Raw genomic sequence first — 18,617 nt, 5'->3', positions numbered from 1 at the left:
AGTTAGGTCCCCATCTGAGTGGGCCAAACACATAGCTCTGAGATGTTTTCGAGGTTAAGGAAGAGACAGAGATGGTTTTCCCTTTGGGCCTGCAAGCAGGAAATCATTTTTAAATGGGAGAAACCGGCCTTCCTGCAGGCTCAGGTGAGCTGCTTTGCTGGGGAAAACAATTGTTCTTGACCCGACTCCTGCTTGATAACGACCACTTTTACTCCTTTTCCTGCTGTGCTTCACTTTTATCATATTTAAAATAGTTTAATTAGAATCAGACTGTATTCTCACAGTAAACATTCAGACAGAAAAAGAATATAAAGTGAAAGGTAAATATTTCCCTTTCCTTGCTCCCCCACTGATTCCCACGGTTTCTAGGTTACCATTTCAGTATTTTTATTCATACACAAACCTACCTGTATATTCCCTAATTTTTTAAAAAACAAACAGACTTGCATTTCTCATTTAATTTATTGACAATGTGATCACATCTACTGTCATGCAGGGAGTCACACAGGGTCTCTGGTCCAGCTCCCCACATAAGAACGCAGGACACGATGAGGCCAAAAAGGAACACCCACGGAGCCATAGGTAGGGGAGTCATACCATTATACTCTCGCTGGTGGCTGGGTGGGAGACACAGGAAGCAGGAGCCACACTATCTGCAACCTGTCGTCCACTTCTCTGCAATCTGCAACCCGCACTCCGCCGTGCTAACTGCAGTCTGCACTTGCCAGCCACCATCTTCTTGCTAACCCCCATTTTTCCACTAGCGTAGCCACAGCAGTTATATTAGTGGCCAATGGCTCACTGGTTACAGCTGACGGCCAACTAGCCACAGCTGATGACCATCCAATCACAGTTGGCCATTTAATACCTGAGCCAGCACCTTTCCACGTGAGGCCGAGAGCCTGGAAACTGCTCTCTGGGGCTCTGTCCCCACATCTACTAATGTCGTCTCTTTTTTTTTTTGTAGTGCATAATATCCCATTGTATGATTATATAGTAATATAGTGAACTTTTTGGACGGTCATTTCTAGTTTTCTGTTTTTGTGGTTGCCGATAATGCTTTAGTAAATATCCCTGTACGTGTATCTCTATGTACTTGTACAAGTATGTATGGGAAATAGATTGCCAGAAGTGAAATCATCACACCTTCGCCCCTCCTTCCCGCAGAGCAGACTCCTGCTGTCACCTCCAATGCCCCCTCCCCTCCTTTTGTCCCTTGCAGTCGGCCTGCTCCTCTGCAGGTCTCAGTCTTGTTTCTTGCCTGAAGGGTCACCATTCTTTAGTAAGAAAAGTTTCACTTCCTGTGTGGACTCTGTCCCTTCCTGTCCCCTGCCATACACCAGAGGCAGCAAGGGAACTGGGACCCAGGTCTGGAGCTGTGTCCAGAGTAACCACTAGGTTAAAAATGAGCCAGGCCGAGAGTCCGCTTGCTTTTGTGAGGAGCGAGGACTTCTGGCTGAAACGGAGGGGGATGGAAATTTGATCGAGTTAAAAGTTCCCTTGGGTTAATCTGCGCTGGCAGCACAATTCTGTGACACCCGGGTAGCCTGCAGTACTCAACTGCAGCTTCTAAAATTGCTTTGGGTAAAGTAGCAGGAAACTGCTAACTGATTACAATTTAATTTTGGCTGGTAGTTTTTTCAATTTTTAGAGCAAGAATTCCTCACAAGCCTCTATACATGAATCATGATTCTGCCCCACTTAGGGTGCTATAAAGTGGAGGTCACATTAGGAGACTGCCTCATCCCAGAACAGCAGCAGTAACTCTCGGGAAGGACCCGCAAAGGTGTGACGATGTCACTTCCGGCAATCTACTGCACATACATACTTGTACCAGTACGTAAAGATACACATAGAGGGATAATCACAAAAGCATTATCAGCAACCACAAAAACAGAAAACTAGAAATGACTGTCCAAAAAAAGTTCACTATATTACTGCATAATCATACAATGGGGTATTATGCACTATAAAAAAAAAAGGGATGACATAAGTACCAGTTCTGACAATCAAGTTCGCGAACTCATTGCAATGATGTTGCTAACCATTTTTTTTGATATCAGAGGGATTATTCATTATGAATTTGTATCAACTAGACAAACAGTTAACCAAGTTTACTATTTGGAAGCGCTGAAAAGGCTGTATGAAAAAGTTAGACGACCTGAAGTTTTCCCCAACAATTCCTGGCTCTTGCATCACGACAATGCACCAGCTCACACGGCACTGTCTGTGAGGGAGTTTTTAGCCAGTAAACAAATAACTGTATAGGAACATCCTCCCTACTCACCTGATCTGGCCCCCAATGACTTCTTTCTTTACCCAAAGATAAAGGCAATATTGAAAGGAAGACATTTTGATGACATTCAGGACATCAAAGGTAATATGACGATAGCTCTGATGGCCATTCCAGAAAAAGAGTTCCAAAATTGCTTTGAAGGGTGGACTAGGCGCTGGTGTCGGTGCATAGCTTCCCAAGGGGAGTACTTCAAAGGTAACTGTAGTGATATTCAGCAATGAGGCCTGTAGCACTTTTTCTAGGATGAGTTTGCAAACTTAATTGTCAGACCTTGTAGATGTGATCATATTGTCAATAAATTAAATGAGAAATCCAAGTGGCAGAAGAGTGTGTATCGTATGATGTTACACTATTGAGCTGTGATGAGTGGATACTTGTCATTTTTCTGTGGCTGACCAGCATGCACACTTCATTTCTATTTGGGTCCTCACCCTGTGTGAGAGACTTAGGACCTTCCTTCCCACTATGGGAGCCCAATGGGGACAGGTACCTGGCTGCGTGTGTGACCCAGTTTGGCCAATTACATGCTCCCGTTTGGAACTTTGAATCTTGAGCAGGCAGTGCAAAGATAAAGGGACAAGTTAAACTTCACCCTGCTGGTGGGGTCCCCAAGAGGCAGGTAGTATTCAGCAGTGGACGTGGGGGTAGAGTTGGTGGTGATGGAACCAGTTTTGATATCCTACTTATTCTGCGGTACCTGAAATTCTTAACATAAATTCTTCTGCTTCTATTGACCAGAGTTTGTTTGTGTTGTTTACATTTAAGAATCCTGACTAATGTACATGAAAGCATACAAAAAACCAAAAACAAAAACACAATGTTCTCCTTGGTCATTTCCCCTTTCAGGTCTGGAATGGTTCTCATGTGACTTGAAGCTTTCAGACATTGTTGGCTAGTAGCCTCTCCGACGTATCTCGCCAAGGGAAACTGAGGCTTTGGTGATAGGTGCTGTGGGTGGCCAATTTTCTGTAATAGATGAGAGTGATTAACAGGCACAGCCCACATAAATAAAACCAGTAGATCACTGACACTTCAAATTAATACTTTCAGTTTCTTCCTCATACAAACCATTTCTAATACTGCTAGAGAAGAGGAAAATTTGACAGATCTCAACATCATCTCATTTTGTGTATATTACTTATATTCTGGTAGAAATGGCCATGAATGTGTCTCAACAGTGGGCAGAGAAAAGTAAGAAGAGAGCTGACAGCCAGTGTTATCTGCTGTATGCATTGGAATCAACTCAATGCACTACATTATGATTTCATGGAAATATGCCATGTTGTGACTGGAAGGAAACTCAGAGAGTCATTTGTTCAGTGTTTACTGTCTACTATATGCCAGACACTGTTTTAGACACTGAGAATTCAGTGATTGGTACAAGAGTTTCTGTCTTTAGGGAGCTCCCTGTAGTGTGTGGGGTGAGGGGGAGACAAAGAAGTAAACATTGGGAGACTGTCCTAATTTCACAAATGAGCAAAAGCCTAGGAAATTGCAAAGGGAATTGTAGCAGAGCTGAATGCAGAATTGAGGCCCCTTGGCTTTCTGTTTTCTCAAAAGACACATAAACCAGGTAAACTTGAGTGGGAGCCAGGGTGACAGGGCTGCCCCCAGGCTAAGCTTTTGAGTAGCTTATACATGCACAAAAAAATAAATCACACTCACACGCGCATGCATACTGCAGAACAAAGATAAACTGCATTCCAGACCTCTAAGGCTTGAACTTTGGTCCATAAATGGTGGCGCAAGACAGACTTTAACCATTCTGAAAACCATAGTTCCTTGACCCTAGAGGTGATCAGATTAAGCTATAAAATGCAAAATGTGATTGCTCATCTCCAGTCTGTAATTGCCTGGCCACATCTGTTATTAATAACAGTAAAATCATCATATCCCAAGGGGAAAAAAACATACTCTCCTACAGTGCTTTCTCTAAGGCACCCCCCCTCACCCCCCCATGGCAATCCTCTTCATGGCTGAAATGATGTGAGGTGTTTCCACATGTTCAAACTCAGGTTATGGCTGTGGATTACTCATGACCATGCCCCTGCTATTTTCAAGGGTGATTTCAGGACAAAGCCACCTTGTTTCTGTTCAATTGGGTGCATGTTTTTAGTGGCTGGAAGAGTTTCCTGGCAAGGAATAAATAACATTAATAATAATATCTAACATTTCTTAAACACATCCTGTGGGCCAAACATTGCTAAATACTCTACCTGTACTGTCTCACTTCTTTTTACACAACCCTGTAAGTACATGAATTCTGGAAACTGACAAATCCTGGCCCCTCCATTTATTAATTTTGTGATAGAAGTGTCTTTCCTTATCTATATAATGGGGTTAAAGCAATAATGCTTAGTAGATGCTTAGTAAACAGGGTTGGTTTGAGATGAGATGAAATAATCCATGTCAAAAGCACTGAGCACAGAAGTTGGACCCATGGTCATCACTTAGTAAATGTCAGCTGCCACTATTATTACCTCCATATACCACTGAGGAAACAGGTTTACAAAAGTTAAGTAACTTGCCCAAGGAAAGTCAAGAGGATGAGCCATAGTCCCTGCTTTCAGGTAGTTTGAACTCTACCTGGGGTACTTAACCACTAGTGAATATTATAAGCAAGATGAGCACAAGGAGTCATTGAACTGAGAGACAGGGCATATGGACAATCTTTCCAGGTCATTTCTTTTAAAAAATTTATTTAAAAAATATGGAAAAAAATTAAACATCACCATACCAAAGGGATATAGAGAAAAGTTGGTCTTTCTCATCGCTGACCCTAAGTTCAAAGCAACCACTGTATGTCTTTCTATGTATATTCAAGCATACACACATAATATGTTTTTAATATATGTACATATACTATACATATATGCTTATTTATGTATAATATATTTAAATAAGCTCTTTACAAAATTCTTTTTTTTTTAAATTTATTGGAGTGACAATTGTTAGTAAAATTACATAGATTTCAGGTGTACAATTCTGTATTACATCATCTATAAATCCCATTGTGTGTTCACCACCCAGAGTCAGTTCTCCTTCCATCACCATATATTTGATCCCCTTACCCTCATCTCCCACCCCCACTCCCCTTACCCTCTGGTAACCACTAAACTATTGTCTGTGTCTATGAGTTTCTGTTTCTCATTTGTTTGTCTTATTCTTTTGTTGTTTTTTGTTTATATACCATATATCAGTGAAATCATATGGTTCTCTGCTTTTTCTGTCTGACTTATTTCGCTTAGCATCATGCTCTCAAGATCCATCCATGTTGTCACAAATGTTCCTATATCATCTTTTCTTACCGCTGAATAGTATTCCATTGTGTATATATACCACAACTTCTTTATCCATTCATCTATCGAAGGACATTTTGGTTGTTTCCATGTCTTGGCCACCGTAAACAAAGCTGCAATGAACATTGGAGCACACGTGTCTTTATGTATAAAGGTTTTCAGATTTTTTGGTAGATACCCAGGAGAGGGATTGCTGGGTCACATGGTAATTCTAGTCATAATTTTTTGAGGAACCTCCACACTGCCTTCCATAACAGCTGCACCAGTCTGCATTCCCACCAACAGTGTATGAGGGTTCCTTTTTCTCCACAGCCTCTCCAACACTTGTTACTATTTGTCTTGTTGATGATAGCCATTCTGACTGGGGTGAGGTGATATCTCATTGTGGTTTTTATTTGCATTTCTCTGATGATTAGTGATGTTGAGCATTTTTGCATATGTCTATTTGCCATTTGTATGTCCTCTTTGGAGAAATGTCTCTTCAGGTCCTCTGCCCATTTTTCAATTGGGTTGTTTGTTTTTGTGTTGTTGAGTTGCATGAGTTCCTTGTATATTCTGGATATTAGCCCCTTATCAGAGGCACTGTTTGCAAAAACCTTCTCCCATTCAGTTGGTTGCCTCTTTATTTTGTCGATGGTTTCTTTTGCTGTGCAGAAGCTTTTAAGTTTCATATAGTCCCATTCGTTTATTTTAGCTTTTACTTCCATTGCCTTTGGAGTCAAATTCATAAAATGCTCTTTGAACCCAAGGTCCATAAGTTTAGTACCTATGTTTTCTTCTATGCAGTTTATTTTGTCAGGTCTTATGCTTAAGTCTTTGATCCATTTTGAATTAATTTTGGTACATGGTGACAGATAGCAGTCCAGTTTCATTCTTTTGCACGTGTCTACCCAATTCTCCCAGCTTTATTGAAGAGGCTGTCTTTCCTCCATTGTATGCTTTTAGCTTCTTTGTCAAAAATTATCTGTCCATATTTATGTGGTTTTATTTCTGGGTTCTCAATTCTATTCCATTGGTCTATGTGTCTGTTTTTCTGCCAATACCATGCTGTTTTGATTATTGTAGCCCTGTAGTACAAGCTAAAGTCAGGGAGTGTGATACCTCCGGCATTGTTCTTTTTTCTTAAGATTGCTTTGGCTATTCGGGGTCTTTTGTGGTTCCAAACAAATCTGATGATTTTTTTGTTCTATTTCTTTAAAAAATGCCATTGGGATTTTGATGGGGATTGCATTAAATCTGTGTATTGCTTCGGGTAATATGGCCATGTTAACTATGTTGATTCTTCCAATCCATGAGCATGGAATGTCTTTCCATTTCTTTGTGTCTTCTTCAATTTCTTTCAAAAATGTCTTATAGTTTTCAGCATATAGGTCCTTCACATCCTTGGTTAAGTTTATTCCTAGGTATTTTATTCTTTTTGCTGCAATTGCAAAAGGAATTTCTTTTTGTATTTCTTTTTCTGAGATTTCATTGTCAGTATATAGGAATGCAATGGACTTTCGTACATTGATTTTGTAGCCAGCAACTTTACTGTATTCGTTGATTATTTCTAATAGCTTTTTGGTGGTGTCTTTAGGGTTTTCTATATATAGCATCATGTCATCTGCAAAGAGTGATAATTTAACTTCTTCATTCCCAAGTTGGATGCCTTTCATTTCTTTCTCTTGCCTGATTGCTCTGACGAGGACTTCCAACACTATGTTGAAAAGCAGAGGTGATAGGGGACAGCCCTGTCGTGTTCCTGAACGTAGAGCAAAGGGCTTCAGTTTTTCACCATTAATTATGAGATTAGCTGAGGGATTGTCATATATGGCCTTTATTATGTTAAAGTATTTTCCTTCTATACCTATTTTATTAAGTGTTTTAATCATAAATGGATGTTGTATCTTGTCAAATGCTTTTTCTGCATCAATTGATATAATCATATGATTTTTGTCCTTTATTTTGTTTATGTGATGTATCACATTGATGGATTTGCGTATGTTGAACCATCCTTGTGCCCGGGGGATGAACCCCACTTGGTCGTGATGAATAATCTTTTTAATGCATTGTTGAATTCGATTTGCTAGAATTTTGTTTAGGATTTTTGCATCTGTATTCATCAGAGATATTGGTCTGTAGTTTTCTTTTTTTTGTGTTGTTCTTACCAGGTTTTGGTATCAGGGTAATGTTGGCCTCATAAAATGAGTTAGGGAGTACTGTCTCTGCTTCAATTTTTTGGAAGACTTTGAACAGGATTGGTGTTAGATCCTCTTTGAAGGTTTGGTAGAATTCACTAGTGAAGCCATCAGGTCCCGGACTTTTGCTTTTGGGAAGGTTTTGGATGATTGATTTAATTTCGTTACTGGTGATCGGTCTGTTTAGATTTTCCAGTTCTTCATGGTTCAGCCTAGGAAGGCTATATGTTTCTAAGAACTTGTCCATTTCTTCTAGGTTATTGAATTTGGTGGCATATAGTCTTTCATAGTATTCTTGGATGATCCTTTGTATTTCTGTGGTATCCGTGATAACTTCCCCTTTTTCATTTCTGATTTTGTTAATTAGTGTCTTCTCTCTTTTTATCTTAATGAGTCTAGCCAAGGGTTTGTCAATTTTGTTAATCTTTTCAAAGAATCAGCTCTTTGTCACATCAATCTTTTCTGTTGTCTTTTTGTTCTCTATTTCATTTAGTTCTGCTCTGATTTTTGTTATTTCCTTTCTTCTGCAGACCTTGGGTTTCACTTGTTCTTCTTTTTCTAGTTCTTTAAGGTGTAACATGAGGTTATTTATTTGGGATTTTTCTTGTTTCTTGAGATAGGCCTGTAATGATATAAATTTCCCTCTTAAAACTGCTTTCGCTGCATCCCAAAAATTTTGGTAGGATGTATTTTCATTGTCATTTGTTTCTATGTATCTTTTGATCTCTCCTCTAATTTCTTCTTTGACCCAGTCCTTCTTTAAAAGTATGTTGTTTAATCTCCATGTATTTGTGTTTTTTCCTGCTTTCTTTTTGCAGCTGATATCCAATTTCAAAGCCTTGTGATCAGAGAATATGCTTGGTATGATTTCAATCTTCTTAAATTTGCTGAGGTTGATTTTATGTCCCAATATATGGTCTATCCTTGAGAATGTTCTGTGTACACTAGAAAAGAATGTATAGTCTGATGTTTTAGGATGAAGTGCTCTATATATGTCAATTATGTCCATTTCATGTAATGTGTCATATAGGGCTGCTATTTCGTTATTTATTTTCTGTTTGGATGATCTATCCATAGCTGTCAATGATGTATTTAAGTCCCCTAGTATAATTGTGTTTTGGTCAATTTCTCCCTTTAGTTCTGTTAGTAGTTGCTTGGTATATTTCGGTGCTCCCTGATTGGGGGCATAAATATTGATGACTGTTATGTCTTCTTGCTGTATAGTCCCCTTTACCACTATGAAATGTCCATCTTTGTCTCTTGTTATCTTTTTCACCCTTTTAGTCTGTTTCATCTGATATCATTATGGCTACACCTGATTTTCTCTGGGTACCATTTGCTTGGAGTGTCAATTTCTACCCTTTCATTTTGAGTCTATGCTTGTCCTTGTAGCTGAGATGTGTCTCTTGGAGACAACATATGGTTGGGTTTAGTTTTTTGATCCAATCTGCTACTCTGTGCCTTTTTACTGGTGAGTTCAGTCCATTTACATTTAGGGTGATTATTGATATGTGAGGATTTCCTGTCATTCTATCTTTAGTTTTCTGGTAAGGCTGTGTCTCCATTGTTTCTTTGCCTTTTTGTTGTTGTCTATTATTTCTGTGTGGTGGTATTCTATGATGTTTCCCTCTGTTTCTTCTTTTATTACAGTATATATTTCAGTTCTGGATTTTTTTGAGTGGTTACCCTTAAGTTTATGTAAAAGAAGGTTTGATATTTAGAGTATTCCATTTTCTTTAACACGCTTACTTTCTCCATTCCCATATTCCGGTTCTGGCCTTTACTCTCCCCCTTTTTATGTTTGGTTGCCACAAATTGTCTCTGTTGATGGTGGTCGAATAGCCTCCTTTAGTATTTCTTGTAGTGCAGGTCGTGTATTAGAAAATTCCCTCAGCTTCTGTATGTCTGGAAAGGTCTTTATTCCTCCTTCATATCTAAAGGATATCTTTGCTGGATATATTACTCTTGGCTCATAATTTCTCTCTTTCAATAGTTTGAATATTTAGTTCCACTCCCTCCTGGCTTGTAGAGTTTCTGCTGAAAATCTGATGATAATCTAATGGGCTTTCCTTTGTAGGTTACCGCCTTCTTTTTCCTGGCTGCCTTGAGGATTCTTTCTTTGTCATTGATTTTAGACAGCTTCAATACAATGTGCCTTGAAGAAGGCCTGTTGGAATTCAGGTAATTAGGTGTTCTATTTGCTTCTTGGATTCGAGGATCCAGTTCTGTCCACAAATTTGGGAAGTTCTCATCGACAATTTGTTTGAATATATTCTCTGTTCCCTTCTCTCTTTCTTCTCCTCCTGGTATGCCCATTGTTCTTATATTGCTCTTTCTGATGGAGTCAGAAAGTTCTTGTAGACTTCTTTCATTTCTTTTAAGTCTCAAGTCTCTATCTTTTTCCATCTGTGTAATTTCCAGGTTTCTATCTTTGATGTCACTGATTCTTTCCTCCATCTGGTCAACTCTACTACCTAAGCTGGTCATTTCATTCTTAATTTCTTCTATTGAGTTCTTAATCTCCAGAAATTCTATTTGGTTCTTTTTTAAAATTTCAATCTCTTTCGTAAAATGCTCATGTTGTTCTTTGATTGTGTGTCTGAGTTCATTAAACTGCCTTTCTGTGTTTTCTTGCATCTCGTTGAGTTTTTTCAGAACTGCAATCTTGAATTCTCTGTCATTTAAGTCACATATTTCCATATCTTTAAGTTCCTTTTCTGGAGACTTTTCACTTTCTTTCTGAGCTGTCCTGTTGCCTTGGTTATTCATGGCAATTACTGATTTATTATTTCTCTTCCTAGACACCTACAGGAGTGGCTTCTGCAACAGGTTGATAGGAAGAGGTCTTTCGTTTGTTTTCCAGTACTTGTTGGTAGAATGTTTTATTTTCTCTCTGATTGCAGCTTTTTGTTTTCTCTCTCACACGGTAGTGCTATGTTTTGTCTGCACTATTCCAGCTTCTCACACAATGGGGGGATTCCCTGGGAGACGGGCTTCTGCTCTGTTAATAGTTCGCCTGGGTCACAGGGCGCAGTGTCCGTGTGGGTATGTGGAGAGCTTTTGAAGTTCCAAAGCTCTTCCTGCACCAGATTCAGAGCCCGTATGTTTCAGCAGTTCTGTTTACTCCTGCAGGGATCTGCCCAGATTGGTGGGGCCTGGGGCGGGGTAGGTTGTGAGAGGTGGCCCAGAGCAATGGCGGCGACCACCACCACAGCCAGTCCTGCTTCCACAGCTCCCTTCCCTTTGCCGGAACTAGTTGGGCTGTGAATCTGTGTCTGTGGTCCACAGTTCTCAGAACAACAAATATTCTGTTCTTTTGATCTGACACTGCTACTGTTCCGCTTCTAGCATGGGGCAGGTGGGGGTGGGGGGAGCTCTGGGAGGGTAGGGAGGGGGCGGCTAGTCTCAGTGCCTAAGGCTTCCCTTCTCTGCTAGGCAGTGAAGGCTTAAACCACCGTTTTCAGCCTTTTTCCCTCAGTCTTTTCTCCGAGGTCTCTGCTGTGAGCGTTGGGTTCAGCCGTGTTATATGCTGTCCCCTCAGCCCTTGGGCCATAATCGGAGCCCTAGCAGTCCGAGTTCTTCCCTCTCCTGCAGCTGCGGTAGTTCCAGGAAGCAGCGAGCTTGGAGCTCTGAGCCAGGTCTGCGTCCTGCGCCCGCTTGGCTCCTTCCCCGCACTTCTCCCTTCCCTCCTCCCCCGTTCATGCGATTCGCCCACCTTTAGGTGAATTCAGTAGTGGGCCTCTTCATCTTGCCTGTCTGCTGTGTAGGGAGTCCTTTGTGGAGTTATTGTTGTTTGATTAGTTGTAAATTCCAGGGGAGCTTTACAGAGGCTCACTTCATGCCGCCATTTTGATGACGTCTCTACAAAATTCTTTTAATCTCCCTTTAAAAATCTTAAATAGTATCACATCATTCAATATGATCTGTACATTAGTTTTTTTTATCACTTGATAATATATCATGGAGATTGAGCCATATTATTATAGCTAGATCTATTTCATTCCTTTAAAATGGCTGCATAATATTCCACTGTATGGAGATACCATAATTGATTTAACCAATCCCCTATTGATGGACATTTAGATTGTTTCCAGTTTTTTGCTACTATGAATCAATGAATAGCTCAGTGTATGTGTATTTGCAAATTTGCACACATATATTTGTTGGAGAACATCCTAGAAGTGTAATTACTGGGCCAAAAGTTATAGGCATGAAAATGTCATAGATATTGCCAAATTATTCTCCAGAGAGGCTGTGTCAACTTATACTCCCTTCATAATGTATATGTATGTATTCAGGCTATTGTTTTATAAAAGGCTTTGGACAAACAATCCTGGGTAAGTGGCATTACTTCTTCCTGTTTCTTTATGATGTGTACTAGTTAGACTGAGTGCTATGCTGATGAGGCTAAGGTCATAAATTTGTTCACTAAGTCTATTAGTGTTGCTCTCTCTTTAATTAAGGTTAGTTCTTCCAATGGTCGGTGAATCATAATAGAGACCAGAGGAGAAAATGCACGGGTAGGCAATATTTCTGACCATTTCTGGATTTACTTAAAGATGCTGCCTTTTTAATAATAGTGAATTATCAATAGACGTATTTTAAAAAAATGGTGATGATAATACTGCTCTGTTTTTAAAGTGTCATTATTGTAGCAAGACGCAGTGATATCTATTATAGAGTGCTAAACAATTTAGAGAAAGAGGGCTTGTATTTACGAGCAATCATTATTGTATAGAAATTACTTTTAGTAATTTAGTAATTTAGCTTCTTCAAGGTATAGACCATGGATGTCCATCATGATATTTTTAGAGGCTGTCTGATGATATACCTATGTTAGGTATTAAGTGAATATTAAATGAAAGAGTAGTGGAAAACTGAAAGGATTTGGGGGATTCAGATGTTAATTACAATAAATACCTATTCAGTGTTTTATATAGTTTGTATTTCACTCATTCAGAGGACACGCCAACTTGTGTTAGGTACACAAAGCAGGTTCGTACTCCAAGTCGTGACTCAGGCATCTTAAAGCAGATAGCAATTTAAGCCCTCATTTAATTGCTTATGTTATTCTCCTTTGATCTGAATTGAAAGTTAAATTACCATTTTAAATAACTTAACATACATGTTTTATGGATCCAATTCACTTATTCCTCATTATAGTTGTTATTTTTATCTCTGTCATGTCAAATTTAAATAAAAGTCCAGTCCTTTTAATAACTGCATCACAAATTGCTTGAAAGGAGCTTGAATGATCAGGAATGCTTTGGTCTTTTGCAATGTCAGCACATTAAACCTAGGCTCCAAGCTTCTGGAAATCTGTCACATCTGATATACTTTAAAAGGATTTTGCAGCGCTTATTGGCAGTGATATGTACGGATTAGTAAACCATCTACAGAAGGCCCAGACATGGGCACGGAACTGTTTTCACAGAAACCACCGTGGCTTTTTAACCACACAGCATCCCTGCGTGACTTTGGGTGTGGAGAGCTCTCTGATTTCCCAGCTTCACCTGGGTGGACCTGCATGTAGGCAGCACTTGCCCTAAGGTTGTTAAACATCAAAATGAAATCTGAGCCAAAAATAGGAGACAGGTAAGGGAATAGAAAGAGTGAGCTTTGAAAGGAGTCCTTATTGGGGTCACTGTAGAAGCATTAGAACTCCCATGTCACCTGGAAATGTTAGCCTGGGGTCATAGGCATTGTTCCTCTCCCATACCCACGGGCACACCCATTTCCCGTAGGAGCAGAAATCAGGAAAAAGCCAATATGAGTGATGAAAAGTAGTGATTCAGAGCAGTTGGCAATCATCAGCACTAAACCGAATCTCAGGAATTCCTCTGAGCATGATACTGAGTGTGTGGTTTGAACTACCCTTGGACTTCACAGCCCTTTGTCCAAGCAAGGCAAAATACCAGCAGGCTGACAAGTGATGTGGCGTGGGCCCATGGATCAGGCCTACGGGAACGGGAATGATGTGAATTCTTTCAGACAGAGAGGCAGAGTTCTAGTGTCCATTTTTTATGGCATTTTATAGGGGTTAATCAGTCAATCCTCACACCACTACTAGGGGATAGGTCAATGTTTTTATTATTCCATGTTTACAGCTGAGGAACTAGCACACAGATGGTGACACTACAGAATTTCTGTACAGGAGGACCTTAAGGGCAACTATCTAGTTAGAAGGATGGTGGAGTGGACTGTGTCTTGCATAGCATTTCATATGAGGCCTGACAATTACGTTCGCGAACCTATCCTAGAAAAAAATGCTCCATACCTCATTGCTGAATATCACTACAGCCACCTTCGAAGTACTCCCCTTGGGAAGCTATGCACTGATGCCAGAACCTAGTCCGCCCTTCAAAGGAATTGTGGAACTCTTTTTCTGGAATGTCCATCAGAGCTGTTGTTGTATTACCCTTGATGTCCTGAATGTCATCAAAATGTCTACCTTTCAATATTTCCTTTATCTTCAGGTAAAAAAAGAAGTCATTGGGGGCCAGATAAGGTGAGTAGGGAGGGTGTTCCAATACAGTTATTTGTTTACTGGCTAAAAACTCCCTCACAGACAGTGCCGTGTGAGCTGGTGCATTGTCGTGATGCAAGAGCCATGAATTGTTGGCAGAAAATTCAGGTCGTCTAACTTTCATGCAGCCTTTTCAGCACTTCCAAATAGTCAACTTGATTAACTGTCCAGCTGGTGCAAATTCATAATGAATAACCCCTCTGATATAAAAAAAGGTCAGCGACATCGTTGCAACAAGTTCGCGAACCTAATTGTCAGACCTCATTATAAAACTGAGAAAACCTCAAGGGTGCCCAGCCTCTACTCCCACCCCCCACACTGTCTCCTTGGCACCACCATTGCGCACAGTGATAACATGTCTTTGCGGGGGGGGGGGGGGGGTTCTCACATAGATGCAGCAGTGATGGCCTTGGGGGAGGGTTCAGACTGCCTTGCCCCCTGCTCTTCGTCAGAGCTCCCCGTTTAACAAATGACGATCCCACCTTCTTCATTGACTCATGGGACTTGAGAGTTGAAAAGGACCTCCTTGGAGATTATCTAGTCCAACTCCCCACTTACAGGTGATGCAAAGCAAACGTCAAAAGACAGAACATCTAATCATGAGGGTTGCTAGGTCACTGAGAATAATTTTCATGTGCAAAAACTGTATCCAATGAATTTGAATATGTGTGTGTGAGTGTGTCTGTGTGTGGAGGGGCTCATTTTCTGCTGCTATCTCTGTCATTTTGATAATATGTAGGACACGTAGTTAAAATAAATTTCTTCATTTTAACACAGCTAATTATCATTCTCTAGTAAAAGTCATAAACAGGGTTTGGCAGTTTAAGGAACAAAGTCTAGAAGGAAGAAACGATGACTAGTTTGACTGAGGGTTGTTTGTTTCTTTGCTCTGAAGGAACCAAAATACGCTTCTTTCAGATTATTGTGGTTGATGTTAGTGTTACTGCTTTCATAATAAACGTTCACAATTTTACCGGCAAGCCTGGTTCTCCAGGAAGCTCCTATGAGTGATTCCATCTAAACGTTGTTTTCCCTGGTCGTTTAGTGCCTTGGTGCTTCTTTTGTGGTTTATTCCTTTGTCATAATTGATATTCCGTGAGTGTATTCACTTGGTTCGCATCTGTAGGATCTGTCTTCTCTTTCTCTGCTCACTTTCCCTATGTTGCTTCTCACAGTGCTGTTTGTGCACAGTAGACAGACATTTCAAAGGCACTGACACTGAGGCTCGTGAATTCTGGATTGGCAACATTGTCTTATATTAAATATAGTATTGCCTAAATGCACATTCCACATTTTAATTCCATATAATAAGGAAGAGCTGAATTTTAAAAGGGCAGGCTCAACTTACAAACAATGCATGTAGCTCATCCTGCAGCTCTATTAATCTGAGAAAAACAAGGCCTTAATCAACTCCGTCTGCAGTAAACCACACTGAATTTTTCAGGCTCTAGCTGCTTTTGTTCTTGGTCATGGCTCTGTGAAGAGCTCATGGAAAGGCAAGGCCCACATGGGCCCCTCTTTATCTGCAGATGGCTAAGTGTGCCAGGGGCAGCATCTATTCACCTGCCCATGGTCCAGATTCCCTCCTGCATCTTCATCCTTCTTCTTGAGATGCTTCTACCTGGGCAGCCTGTGGGAACCCCTCGGTGGGTGGCCATGTGGCTTTGCAGTCTCTGTGCTTGGTTTGGCCCAATTCTTTGAGAGTCAGTGAGACTTAGGGAGAGTCGGGGAGAAGGTGTCATGTCATTTTATCCTTTTTCCTCCCCTGCCCAAACCCACAGAGTCTAATCAGTAGCCAACGAGCTTTATTACAGACTTGGCTTTCTCAGTGACAACTTAATGAAAAGGGACCTTAACGTCCTTTCTTGTTTCTCTCCATCCATCCCCTTGACTTCGGCTCCACCCCCTGTGAACTCAGTCCAGTAAATGGTATGGTTTGCTCCTTCCCTCCCTGGCCTGTTGAGATCTGGAAATAATCGACTTGTCTGACACTTATTTGCATAACTGAACATGTCTAAGTCAAACTGTGGTCTCTCCTGCTTCGTTGGCCATTTGTTTTCTTAACTCTGCAATGTGCTTCCTCCTCGCCACCCCCCTTCATCCTGTGTGTTTTGTTTATCCAACGTGGGCGGTTGCCAATATAAAAGAAAGAAAATGACTGGTTAGGGCTCCGAATAGCTTAGGAGGAAGGGGACAGGAGGTCAGGGAGAGAGGGACTGGACCACTGGGGACACTTCTGGCTGACTAGGATCTTGCCAGCCAAAGACCAGAGATGGATTCTGCAGAGTAGACTGGCTAAACACTGCCTCACGGCGATAATAGCACTTTTTGTGAAATATAGTCCCCCCCAACCCAGTGACCACAGATTCTTTATTAGTCTTTCCCCTTAGGATTCACTTTTTTTTTTCCTGGAAAGAATCTTTACTTATTTGTTATTTCAAGTGGCTGAAATCATCTAGCCTTTTTCTTTTTTAATTTTAGTTTTGTATTGTGGCAAAATATGCATAACACCAAATCTAACCATTTTAAAATGTACATTTTAGTGGCATAAACTATCGCTATTTCCAGAATTTTCTCATCATTCCAAACAGAAACTTTATATCCGCTAAACAGTAATTCCTCATTCCTCTTACCCGCTTTCTCCCCAGACTCTGGTAACCTCTATACTATTTCTGTCTATGAATTTGCCTGTTCTAGGTACTGAAAAACAGTTTTAAAGTCTTTGTTTCCTTAAACGGAGAATAATTGGCTCCAAGCCTCAGTGCACTTGTATTAGGTTGCTGACTGAGCGTCTGGTGGGCTGTATTGTTCCTTAAACAATCCCGGAAACAACCATGGTTCACCTGAATTACTCAGATGGAGACTCCTAGCAAACAGTTGGACTTTTCTTCACATTATGCTCTTCAAAAGCCTCATTTTCTAGCTTCCCTTCATTTATGGTATTTTTCAAATAGCATACTAAACACTGGTTTGTCATAAAAAGGTGGTAATACCATGAGGAGGTGATTCTAGTAACCAGTTTTGAAACAAATGCCCTTTACTCTTTTTTCAAAAAATTGTGGTAAAATACACAGCACGTAAAATTCAGCATTTTAACCATTTCTAACTGTATAGTTCTGTGGCATTCAATACAACCATCACCACTATTCATCTCCAAAATCGTTCCATCTTCTCAGACTGAACCTCTATGCCCACTAAACACTAACTGCCCGTCCCCCTCCCCCAGCCCCTGGTAACCACCATGCTACTTTGTCTGTATGAATTTGCCTGCTCTAGGTACCTCATATAATTTCCTTTAATTGACTCAATGCCGATAAGTCCCATTCAACAGCAGAAATGGGATTCTGCATCAAGAGGAAAGGGACTCGTTAGACTTCTGGCTGTTAGTTCAGACATCCATTTTGACACAACCAGACTTGTAGAAATTTGCAAGTCTGGGTTCCTGGTTATAGATCAGCTTTTTGAGATTCCTTTACGGTGATGAGGAAACCACTTTAACAAATGTCCATATTGGGTTAGTTCCTTCTTAGGAATCGCATGGACTATGGTTCTTTAACTCTAGGTAGAGCCTCCTCAGTTATTAAAAGGGCGATTCTATCCTTGAAGGAATGTTGAATTAGTTAACAGTTGGAGGGTGACCCTTGGATGTACCCCAAGCACTTTCAAACTCCTTTGGGATGGGAGCGTAAATAAAACGTATTCTTGTGGCACAGTCACGTTAAACTCTTATAGCAGACTGGTTAAGGGCATAGGCTTTGAGTTCAAATCCTGGCTTTCCACTGATGAGCTGGGCTACCTAAGGCAAGTTAGTTAACTTCTCCAAACTTCAACTTCCTGACTTGTAAGACCAGTTTAATAATACTTAATCTCCTCAAATCGTGTGTAACTCTTGGCGTGTAGTAGGCATTCAGTGGAAGTTGATAAATATTATTAACCAACTGTTTTGGCTGGAGTTTCCATGGAAGACAAACTAATCTTCTTGTGCCATTCCTGCACATGAAAATCATGCGTGATTGACCAGCAATGGGCCATAATTATAAGCTTGCTGAAGATCAAAATCACTACTTTAAAGAACTCTGGGATCTCACTTTCCTGGTTTGAAAATAAAAACACAGATGCCTTCTTGATTATGTATATATATCCTAATTCTATCGAGACTGTATTAAAAAAAAAATCTACCCCATGGTAAACTGCACACATGTTAATGATGAAATTTTCTAGGAGCAGTTTCCATTTTGACATGTAGTTTCACAGATTGTGTTGCTAGAGAGTTTGGCAAGACAGACAATAAGATACCGATATGACATCTTGGATAGATG

This window comes from Rhinolophus sinicus, chromosome 16 (assembly GCF_057876585.1).
Source record: "Rhinolophus sinicus isolate RSI-liver-muscle chromosome 16, RSI-T2T, whole genome shotgun sequence".
Lineage (NCBI taxonomy): Eukaryota > Metazoa > Chordata > Mammalia > Chiroptera > Rhinolophidae > Rhinolophus > Rhinolophus sinicus.
Note: the sequence above shows the minus strand (reverse complement) of the source record.